The 11,069-nt window shown below is 33.5% G+C and overlaps 1 long non-coding RNA gene across 2 annotated transcripts; it reads right to left on the bottom strand.

Moving 5' to 3' along the window:
* Window positions 1-2,065: 2,065 nt before the first annotated feature.
* On the bottom strand, window positions 2,066-10,760 carry LOC139906010 (uncharacterized). Of its 2 annotated transcripts, XR_011781199.1 has the most exons (7): window positions 10,297-10,760; window positions 7,996-10,184; window positions 7,509-7,900; window positions 6,445-6,887; window positions 3,845-4,215; window positions 2,829-3,775; window positions 2,066-2,753 (listed from the first exon to the last, which is right to left on the bottom strand). It is a non-coding gene; the product is annotated as an uncharacterized lncRNA (long non-coding RNA). The 2 variants fall into 2 exon arrangements; XR_011781198.1 differs by having other exon boundaries at window positions 2,066-3,775.
* Between the last annotated feature and the right edge of the window lie 309 nt (window positions 10,761-11,069).

The following is an 11,069-nucleotide window of genomic DNA, read 5'->3' as shown; positions in this document are numbered from 1 at the left end:
TAGCTTCAATTTTAATTTATATGCTGTCTGAGTCCATATTTTCTACTTGTCTGACTATAGTGCGGCGTGAACGGTTTTTAGCATTCGTGAGCACTTCACTTTTGACCATCTTTGGAATCTCAGAGCTCACTATAGTATTAGCAATGTCACCCTCAGATGATCGGTTTAACACTTGCTCCTACCCTTGTAGGTTTTTGGTAAACTTTTCTGCAAGCTTTCTTTTCTCCTCTATGTTGTAAATGTCATACTTTTCACCATGATTTGTTTCAAAATGTATCTCAATGTTGTATTCCTTAGTTTGGGCTACTAAATTCTTGCAGATTAAGCATAAAGTTTTGTTATTTACTCATGTAAAGAAGTATTTATCCTTCCATTCACTATTGAATTTCCTGTTTTCTTCAGCCACAATTCTTCTTCTTTTAGTAGCCATGATAACCAGAGAGTACTTAATTATTAAACCTTTCGGGACCGACGTAATATGAGAGTCCCAACACTTTCAAATGTAAATGATATCCAGTACACGAAAACTCGATAAATATGTAAATAACTCTTGTGGATTAAATAAATCCATAAGTCTCTACTGGTTCCAAAAAGAAGGAAAAATATCCTTTTCCACGTGTATTTTTGTATGTATGTTCTCTTATTTAACACTCTTTGCATTGCCGTTGTAATCATCATCCTTCACTCAAAGTTTAGTTGTAACGATAATTGCATTGCAAAGAGGTAAAATAGTTCATAACTGTTTTCTGGATTTGTATAATATTAATATAATTTTTATATTTATTAAAATATGCCTTATTTTTTTCCTTAGTAAATATACATAAATAAAAAATTACTAGGTGAGGAGGAAAAGCCGCAAAATAAATGGCAAAGGGTAACGTGCAGCCCACGGGCCACACGTTGCCCGCCCCTGATCTAAAGAAATTATATTCTTTTTAAATGAGCAAATCTTTGTACTTAATAGAAAATAATATAGAAATATTATAAAAATTTCTTCAAATTTATTGGTAGATACAAATTATAATTATAACAAGAATTTAGCAATGATTCATCAAAATAAAGTTTTCCAGAATATTAGCTTTAAGGAAAATTTATTCTATTTGTACAATGTATGTAAAAGGTTTTTCTCAGGGACTTTTCGAGATCATATACCAACAGGAAATCTCAAATTTAAGAATTTAAAAATAAGGAGTGAAGGAACATAAATTATTGCTCTAAAAGTGTGGCAATTCAGCTGAAGTCGTAGTAACGAGGTCTCAGTAGGCATGCTTTCCCTGTAAAAACGAGAGTCTATAGTTGTTTTCTTGGGAATAAAGACATTTGCTCTCTCCTGTTGGAGTAGTGATGAACGAGCATTTGCCACCGAAAATATATATTCCCCAAAAAAATGGTTTGACATAATATTTTATTCAGTTAAAGTAATTGCAATATAGCTTTTGTGTTTTTATTCGCGTGGTTTATGAAAATCAGTTAATTCCTTTAACTTTAAATAAACAAAAAACTGTTTTTTGAATTCATTTTCGTAAATTGAAATTTGTCAAATGACTCCACAAATAATAAAGCTAGAGATTTAAAATTGGTTCTACAAAATAAAGTATTTTGCAAGAATTCTAACTTGATACGGTTTGTTCAAATCAAGTAATTAAATCCCGATTTGTTTTAAATTAAACATAAGTTTTTTAAGACTTATGCTTAATCGCCAATAACTAATTATTTATATAATTAATATTCCACAGTTATAAAATAAGATATGTTACAAATAAAATTATTAATTTTTTCGTATATTTTTCGTATTTTCTGTTTCTATAAAATCTCTAAATTAAAAATTATTTGAAGAGCAAGAACATTTTGTTGGAAAAATGGCAGTATTAAAGTTTATTCAACAATAAAGAACTTCAACTATCTTATAAATATTATAAAAAAATTATTTTACATAATATTTTATAAAATTAAACTATTACAATTTGGCTTTAGAGCTTCTACTGGTACAATTTATGAAAGTTAATTGGTTCAATTTCTAACATACAAAAAAAAAATTTTTATAACTGTTTTAATACTAGGCTTCTTTTTTGGGTAATTGAAACTAGATTTATTCCGGGAAAAACAATATTCTTCAGCTCTTACAAAATCGCCAATTATAAATTAGGTAACCAAATAGACATTCACAACTTTAAAAACATGTTTCACATTAAATTTGCATGTAATTTGAAACAAAAATAAAACTTTTTTTCTTTATTAAACTTATTACATTGTCGTTTGGAAAAGGAGAGTTATTTTGCCGCATATTGTATAAGCTTAGTTTACTTATATATAATTTTTTAATATTTATTAATCGTTAAAAACTTTCATAAATAAGGAAAAAAATAATTATTAGTTATGTTTTTGTTTCGTGTTGAATTGGGTTACGAAATTAAAAAGCTTATAATTCTAATTAAGCTTATAAATTAAATTATAAATAGGAATATTTGAATTTTGCACTATTTATTATTAAGTAACAACCGGGTGGTCCATTGAAATCTGAGCACTTAGTAATTAAATATTTAATTAAGGTGGAGTAATTGAAATTGATTCATATTTTGATATATTAAAGCATAAACAATTAGTTACAAAAAAACACAAACCTGAGCTCTTTAACTTACGTACAACACAAGTCGATACGGGATTTGGGTGCCTCACGAATAACAGTTTACGCTGTTATTACGTCCGAAATGTTGAAGAGGAAAAAGGGTCATGTCAAAAAGGTCAAACTGGTTCTGGAAGAGTTAAGGATAACAGAACAGGCCAATCCCCTCAAGTCCTTCATGGTCTAAAAAGTTTGTGGAATTTACCTTGTGAGGGTGGAGAGTCCACTTTTGACACCAGAGATGAAAGAAACCCATCTCCTCCGTTGTAAGACTCTCTTGAATGGGTTTTGAATTAGACTTTTGAGTACTTTTAAAAAAAATTGACACTTTTGGCCCTGCTACAGCCCTGATCTTAACCCTCTCGACTACACCTTTTGAGTGTTTATCAAGGGAAAGGTTTTCAGTATCTGTCACCCAACCCCATCGGCCCTCAAAGCAAATTTCAGCAAGCACTGGGACCAATAACAAAGGACTATATCAGGAATGTAAAAGACCTTCCACACCGCCTGCAAGACAACATTGTCACTAAGGGCGGCTACATTAATGATTCAGAAGGCTCAGACGCACATTTATTTATAGTATTAGTTTTTTGAAATTCTATAATCGCTAATTAATAAATTATATCTTATTGAAATTTAAAATTCAAAGTGTTCAGATTTGAATGGATCACTCAGTACATGCTGTCATTTCTGGATATCTTACTCATACACAATGTCTCGGGATATGAGAATCCCTAGTATGTACCTACAGGGAGTGGGGATCACATTGTCCCCTACTTTAAACCTTGATAACTTGAAGACGACAATATCAAATAAAAAACCGGTTACCAAATAGGAAAGCTATTCTCGTCAGCTGACGATACGTAGTTCAGTTAGCATCATGCCGTCATCATATGAGGAGATAAAGAGCTATAAGTGGAACGAGGAGCTTTCGAGGTCCGCCGTAGTCATGGCATTGGTTAATAATGGAGGTGAAATCTCCAATTCAACGATTGCTTCAACCTTAGGAGTGAATTTACGGACTGTTCAGCGTATCCGTAAGAAACTAAAGGACACCTGGGATATTGATGCCACCATAAAGAGGGCACCCAAGGAGTACAATGTACAACCAAATTGCATTCAACCTCAATTTGATTTTGTTTTTTGCGGAGGCTAAAAAATAATTAGCTATTAATTAATAATTATATATGATGTATAAGATATAACACAGGGAAAATATACCTATATTATAATATATAATTATTACAATGGTACCTTTCCCTCTTCCAACAAAGTTAAGTGGAGGTTTTCCCTCTGTATGTTTGTTAGTTAGTTTGGTTATTTTCGGCAAACGTTAGTGATCGATTTTGAGCTAGCTTGGTAAGAAAGATTATTTATTTTCAATTTAAAAGGTCAATAAATTTTAATGTATCCAGGTGAGACAAAACATACAAACATCACTGAAACTCCATCCGACCCATTAAAGAAACAATTAAAAAAAATAAACTAAATATTTAAACACTCTCGGAAAAGAGACCCAAAATCTTTGTAAGAACAAGTTCAAAAAAAAAATTTGATTAAGAAGTTTTGGAGATGATGTGAAGGCACATATCCTATTTACAAAAGAAAAGTCATCCCATATTGAAGTCGGAAAAAATTAAATGTAGTTGTACAAATTGAGAGGTGCACGGAGTGAACAAGTGCACAAATGTAAAACACAAAGTTAACTGAATGTTAAACTAAAAATAATAAAGGAAACAGAAAGGTAAATGGAGTAAATATAATAAACTAGATAAAATGTGGAACCGTTAACACTCTTCAAAGAAAAATTTTAGCACCATCCCTGCCAATGGCTACATGGCCTCTACGTGAGGCTCAAAATCTACGAAGGTTTGCATTACATTTTTTTAGCTCTCATTTGTTGTAAAAATATTATATATGCTCCAAAATTTTCCATAATAATAATCATTTAAGTAGGTATATTATTGACATACGTCAAATATTGAAGCATGTAACATCATTAGGATATCAATAAATGATGAGGCTAAATTAACATCAATCATAATCATTTTAAAAATTGTAAAAAACCTTTTTTGAGGCCGCATGTTCACATATGTAACTATACTCTACAATGAGTTATTCTATCGAGTGTCAAGAAGGTTTGTCGTAGGATTACTCTCTTAGTGGAAAACTTACTTAAGGAAAATTTGCCGTGGGGATACCTAGCCGTTGTTAAAATTTGACTTTTTTTATTTAATATATATAATTATGTATTATAATTTTATTATTATTGAGAGTTTATAAATTATTTTAGAGTAATGTGGTTTGAATATGTATATCCTGATATGCTAATACTGATCTGAGGAGATTATTTAGTGTGTATGAGCTAAAAGTTGTAAACAAATTTCTGAAATACGTCCATGAAAGGTGATCATGCATTGAAATCAGGCATATTTGTCCCTTATTACCTCCGGAGTTATATGTTTGCCTTGCCTGAGGAAGAGAAGACGCGAAGTGAAGTGGAAGGATCTCGACTTTTCCGAGTTATTACTTAATTTAAATTATATTATTAATAATAGATATCTTTATTAGTTAGTCATTTCTTATTAACTATTATCGTAATATTACAGTATAAATTACAAGGATTGTACTATTCTACCTGTGAACTTATTCCAACAACTATGATAGATAGAATCATCACGCAATCAAAGGATAATTATTGAAATATAATAGTAAGACTAACTATTAGGTAACAAATAATTCAGTTTCAATAAGGACCATGATTATTTATTAATAAATAATTCAATTATGCTTGGAACTCACTCCTATCGGAGTGAGTTCATCGATGTCCAAGAAGAAAAGCCCCAGTACGAATTTGCACACAACGACTCCCATGCAAAGTATTCCTGAAATTAATTCTACTATCATTATCATGGTAGATATTAGAAAAAGTCGTAATGCCTCCTCACATAATTAGATATGATCTCCTCCGGCCTCCTCTCTTAGTCAACAGATGTACTCTGAGAAAACTCATCCCCCCCTCCTTCAAATACTCCATAAGAGCCAAATTCACAACTTCTTCCACATAATGAGAACTTCCATTTACTCACGTGACCTTTCGAATTGCTAATTAAACGAATAACTCAGAAAAGTTGAGGTCCTTCTGCTTCACTTCGCGTCTTCTCTTCCTCACCCAATTATATTTTCCCCTTTACTTTGCATACCAAAGTTATTTCCTTATTATTAAAAGGTTGCAAGAGTTGGATTTCAAATATCCTATCTCTCGCTGTCTCCAATTTCGAGATAGTAAGAGAAGGTATGGCATGTGGGCCAAATTATACAGGATGCCCAAAATTACAAATCGATTTTGATCTAGTTTGGTACGTGAGTATATATGGTCAAAGTTAGAGGGCATTAAATTTTGAGAAGTTAAGGTGAAGATAACACAAAATGTAAAAAAAAAATGCAGAATCGACCATAACTTTGGAACAAATAAAGATACATCAATCAACTGAGTGTCCATTTAAGTTTGTATTGTAGTATACCTAGGCTTGTAAATCCTTAGCATTTTTTATGATGCTATTTTTTTGTTGTTGGAAACCTGAACAATGTTTTTTCAATGTAATCATTGGTGAGTAGTGACTCAAGCTGATGTGACAGCTTTGGGCAAACCTCACCCTGCCTCCCCAATCAAAACAACTTTTTTATTAGAGCCACACGCATAAGAGAACAGTGGGTCCCAAAAGGGGGATCGCTACCCCTGTGGGAGGGTTCTGGGACACAACAGAGGGGTCGTGATTTGATTTTCAGAAAGGAAAACATAATTTAAATTGTGCATGTACCTATTTTTATAAGTCCCTTCTGGATCATTTTAAAAAGTATTTCCCATAAGAAATATCCCATAAGTTCTCTACAATAGCACAATTGGATATGTTCCTCCTTTTACCGCCTCAGCTATTAATCAGTCGTCTGGAATGGAGGACGTGCTTATCGAACTTTCATGTGAACCAATACTTAAACATCTTTTGATTCTAAAACATTGAGGATTTCTATGCTAAATGAGTACTCACTGCTGGATACAGCAGCTTTAGATGTACTTATCCAAACTGGCTAATGTCGTATTGATGTCAGATGACCTTTTCCATTTTAAATTATATCCAAAATAAATACAGATGTGGAGGATGCTCTTCGAGTTTGCTGTGTCCAAAACTAAAACTATTTTACAGTTCACATCCGTCAAATGAAGAATTTGTGTTGCTTATAAACGTACCTCCACATCCACAGCCTGTAAGGATATTTGTTTGTAAGTCTTACTTTTTATTATGACTCTTTGTTGTATTTTTTATATTATATTATATTTTTCCATATATGTTTGAATTAAAATCTTTATTTTTGATATTATTTGCCTTTGGCAAATAATTATATGGCTTTAGGTCATCTATTTACATTAAAATGTACTCCAAATTTTATATTTAACTCTCAATGAGAGGTGTAGGGATCGCTCATTGTCTAGAAAGGTATTTCAAGGGTCCAACTCAAAAAGTTTGGGAACCACTGCCATACAATAAACGTAAGTAATAATAAGTAACGAAAAAATAAACAGCACAACTGCCGTCTATAACCAAAGTCCTTAATGTAAATGCAATGTGATACACTAAATCATTGTATGAAATCTGCTCATCAACTGAGAGCATATAAGAGATAAAGGATATTTGTTTCTTTTTTCAGTCCCTTCATATCAATATATATACACATATATGTTGAAGTTTGATTTGATCAAGTTGATCACTTCTTCTTTTTCTACAAGTTATTATTATTATTTATCAGTAGATATTTGAACTTTAAACACTTTACATTGGTGACCCCGACGTGACTCAAAAAATCCCCCGAAAGCAAACTTCACCACCTGTGTCTCTCCAATAACAAGCATGGTCGATTAAAACGGAAGAGGCGAATTTAGTAATGGTCGTTGTGGAACTCTGCCTTCCTAGGTTCTGTTCTTCGGATGTTGAGAACTGGTTCCGGAGAATTGAACTTGATTTTGCGTTGAGGGGGATTTGTTATACCAAAGTTAAACATAGTCTTATGGCTTCAGCATTGCCGGATGAGATTTTCAATATTATTCCTATTAGTGAGGAGAATCTCACTTATGTGGGAGCGAAAAAATCCATATTAGTCCAATATGGCCTATCATCTTCCGCAAGGATAAAAAGAGTAGTCGACATGATGGTTGATACTTCCGGGCTCTCAAGCATGGAGGTAAAAGATGAGGTTGAACGTCTTCTGGATGAGGAATACCTAAAGGATTTATGTGAAAGTTTGATTAAAGAGGCACTAATAAAGAATGGTCCAAAGGAACAACAGGGATATTTGAGAGCATCATCATCACTTACGACTAAGAATTTAGCAGATTTGTGTACGGCTGCGAAGGAAATCACAAACCCTTCCACTTCTAGTGTCGAGGATCCATCTTCTTCTCCCACTGTTGCACCTTTTATTAAGAAGAGACCTAGTGGAGCTTTTTCGAAGTCCTCAATATCTGCAAAATTTAAAAAAGTAAGTTATGAATATCCAAAATTTGGTTTGAATGCAAGTTTGTGCTCGGGCCCTGATTGTGATTTTAATTCATTGATTCAAAAAAATTAAATTGTCCAGGGTTGCATGGGACCGAGGTATTAAATAATCCTTCAAATTTCTTATTAATTAAAGACAATAGAAATTCAATTAATTTTCTAGTAGATACGGGTGCCTAGGTATCCATTATATCCTCCACGAATTGTAAAGATTTCATTCGTGTAAAAATGACACCTACTTTGGTTACATTTGGGACACCTAGTAGAAGTTCTCGGTACTAAAACTCTAAGGATACAAATAGAAAATCTAGGAACTTTCCAAAGGAAATTTATTGTTGTATCTAGAGGCCGCCCTATTTTAGGGGCTGATTTTCTTCATTTTCTACAAAATCAATATTGATATATTCAACAAGAAAATGTTTTTTAATGATACATGCGTCATTTCAGAATTATGAGAAACCCAATGGGTTCAATCTCAATACCCTGAAGATTTCCATGATAAAAAATTTGCTGAATCTCACCCAACTCATGGAGTTGAACATCACATCGAAACTAATGTAGTTTTGTTGCAGTTTAAAACTTCCGGCTTTGTACTTTCTCTTGAAAATGCAATTTTTCAGGGACACTGCTGAGTTCCTTGGATATTCTATTTCCCCGGAGGGCTTTAAACCTCTGAAATCGAAAGTTGAAGCTATTGCAAGAGTTTCATCTCCAAAATCGAAAGATGATTTACAGAGATTTTTAAGCATTGCTCAATTCTATTCACAATTCATCAAAAAATTGTCAAAATGGGCAGTGATACCGAGTTTTAAACAAAAAAATTAAATTCATATGGAATGATGAATGTGAAAGAGCATTTCAATGTATAAAACACAGTTTTTCCTCATGTACTCAACTTTCATTCCGGGACAACTCGTTACTTTTAGCCCTTAAAACAGATGCGTCTGATACTGGAATGAGAGCCGTTCTGGAACAGAAAGGCAATGGGATCTGGCAAACACTATCATTTTGGTCTAAAGCCTTATCTGAAACGCAAAATAAATATTCAACTTTTGATGGGGAATTACTTGCTATTAAGGAAGCATCACATATTTTCTGTGGGCATTAGATGGACAAAATTTTAGAGTATTCAGAGATTATAAGCCTTTAGTGTCGGCGATAGACATCCGCAATCTCTCCTGGACTCCCCAACAATTCTATACATTTGCATATATTTAGCACAGTTTTAATTGCAGGATTGACCATGTTTCAGGAAAATTAAATTACACCGCGGATATTCCTTCGAGAAATGTCAACAACATCAAATGAAGTCCCAATTTTTTTCAGGATGTCATTGAAGATCAAAGACTCCATGACCCTAAATTGTTTAATTTTAAAGTTAACGCTTGTCTCAAGTGTGTTTCAGGAACTTTACTTGCAGGCTTCGGAAACGAAGACTTCTTTCGTGTCGTAGTGTCCTCTCCTGAACTTCGCCGACGAATTATTCATTCAAGCCACAAAGATAATTATCCGAGACTTTAAGAAGGGTATCACTATTCTACGCTTGGCCTGAATTAACGTTCTGATATTAAAGTGAAACTGAAGAATTCATTCCATGTCAACAAACAAAGCCTTTGAGAACCTCCAAGCCCACTATCTCTTTCGATCCACCATCAGCGAGACTTGCCTTCACCCACAATGATACAATTGGCCCGTTCATACTCGTCAAGGGACAGCTCTATGCCCTGACTATAATGGATCAGTATACAAGGTGGCCGGAAGTGATCCCAATTCCTAATATCACCTCTAGTACAGTGGCTGGAGCTTTTTTGTACGATTGGATATCGAGACTTGGAGTACCTGACATCATTGTGTCAGACAGGGCGACGCTATTAACCTGTACTATTTGGATGTGTGTTAGCAGGTCATTTGGAATCGAAAACATGACGACCACATCATATCATCCTGAATCAAAGTGGCTTATTAAAGGGTTCCACAGATCCCTAAAAACTGGGCTAGTTGCACGGATACTAAAAGAGGAAGAAAATTGGTTTAATGTTCTGCCGCTTGTCCTCTGGAGACTGAGGAATTCAGTACCAATGGATCAAGGATCTAAATATATTTTCCCTTCCAGTTACTTACTGGTCGATCTGGATCTTTGGTTTCAGGCTTCTTCGATTCGTTTTCTATTCCTAAGGCAGATGGCGATGTGGGCGCTTCTTCGAGACGATGAAGAAGGTGGCTCACGTTCCCCCACGAGTAACCCAGAGAGAAACGTTCGACAAACGTCTGAGTAAGGCTGACTACGTTTCTGTTAAAAATAAGTCAATCATAGACTCTCGTTATCCAACCTTCTAGGGTCCTTTTAAAATCCATTAAAAATACGATCGTTATTTTAAATTGGACTTGGGCGCCAAAGTCGACAATGTTTCCAAAGATAGACTCTGTTCTGCTTTTGGAATCGCCGAGATCCTACCTGAATCTCCAAATGTGTGCGTTGCAAGATCCATTTTATAAATTAATTACTGTTGTTTTAAAGTTTATATTGTTTGGGTGATCTATTGTTTATTTTCTTTTGTACTAAACGATAAGAAAGAAAAGAGAACAAAGTTTTCTTTTCTTTTTCTTTCGTCTAAGGGGGGAGTACTGTTGAAGTTTGATTTGATCAAGTTCACCACTTCTTCTTTTTCTACTTGTTATTATTTTGATGCATCTAGAATATAATCACTAGATATTTGAACTTTAAATACTTTACATATATATGTTAAGATTTGAATATCTTTATTTTAACTGAGGAAAATTAATCATTCTTTTATACGAAAATAAAATAAAATGGAAAAAAGTATACAAGGTACTTTAATGATTATTTAATATCATATAAACAAGTTGAACCCCTACACTATTCCCCCCTAGAC

Source organism: Lepeophtheirus salmonis, chromosome 7 (assembly GCF_016086655.4).
Source record: "Lepeophtheirus salmonis chromosome 7, UVic_Lsal_1.4, whole genome shotgun sequence".
Taxonomy (NCBI): Eukaryota; Metazoa; Arthropoda; class Copepoda; order Siphonostomatoida; family Caligidae; genus Lepeophtheirus; species Lepeophtheirus salmonis.
The sequence above is the reverse complement of the archived record's forward strand: the minus strand, read 5'-3'. Positions and strand labels throughout refer to the sequence as shown.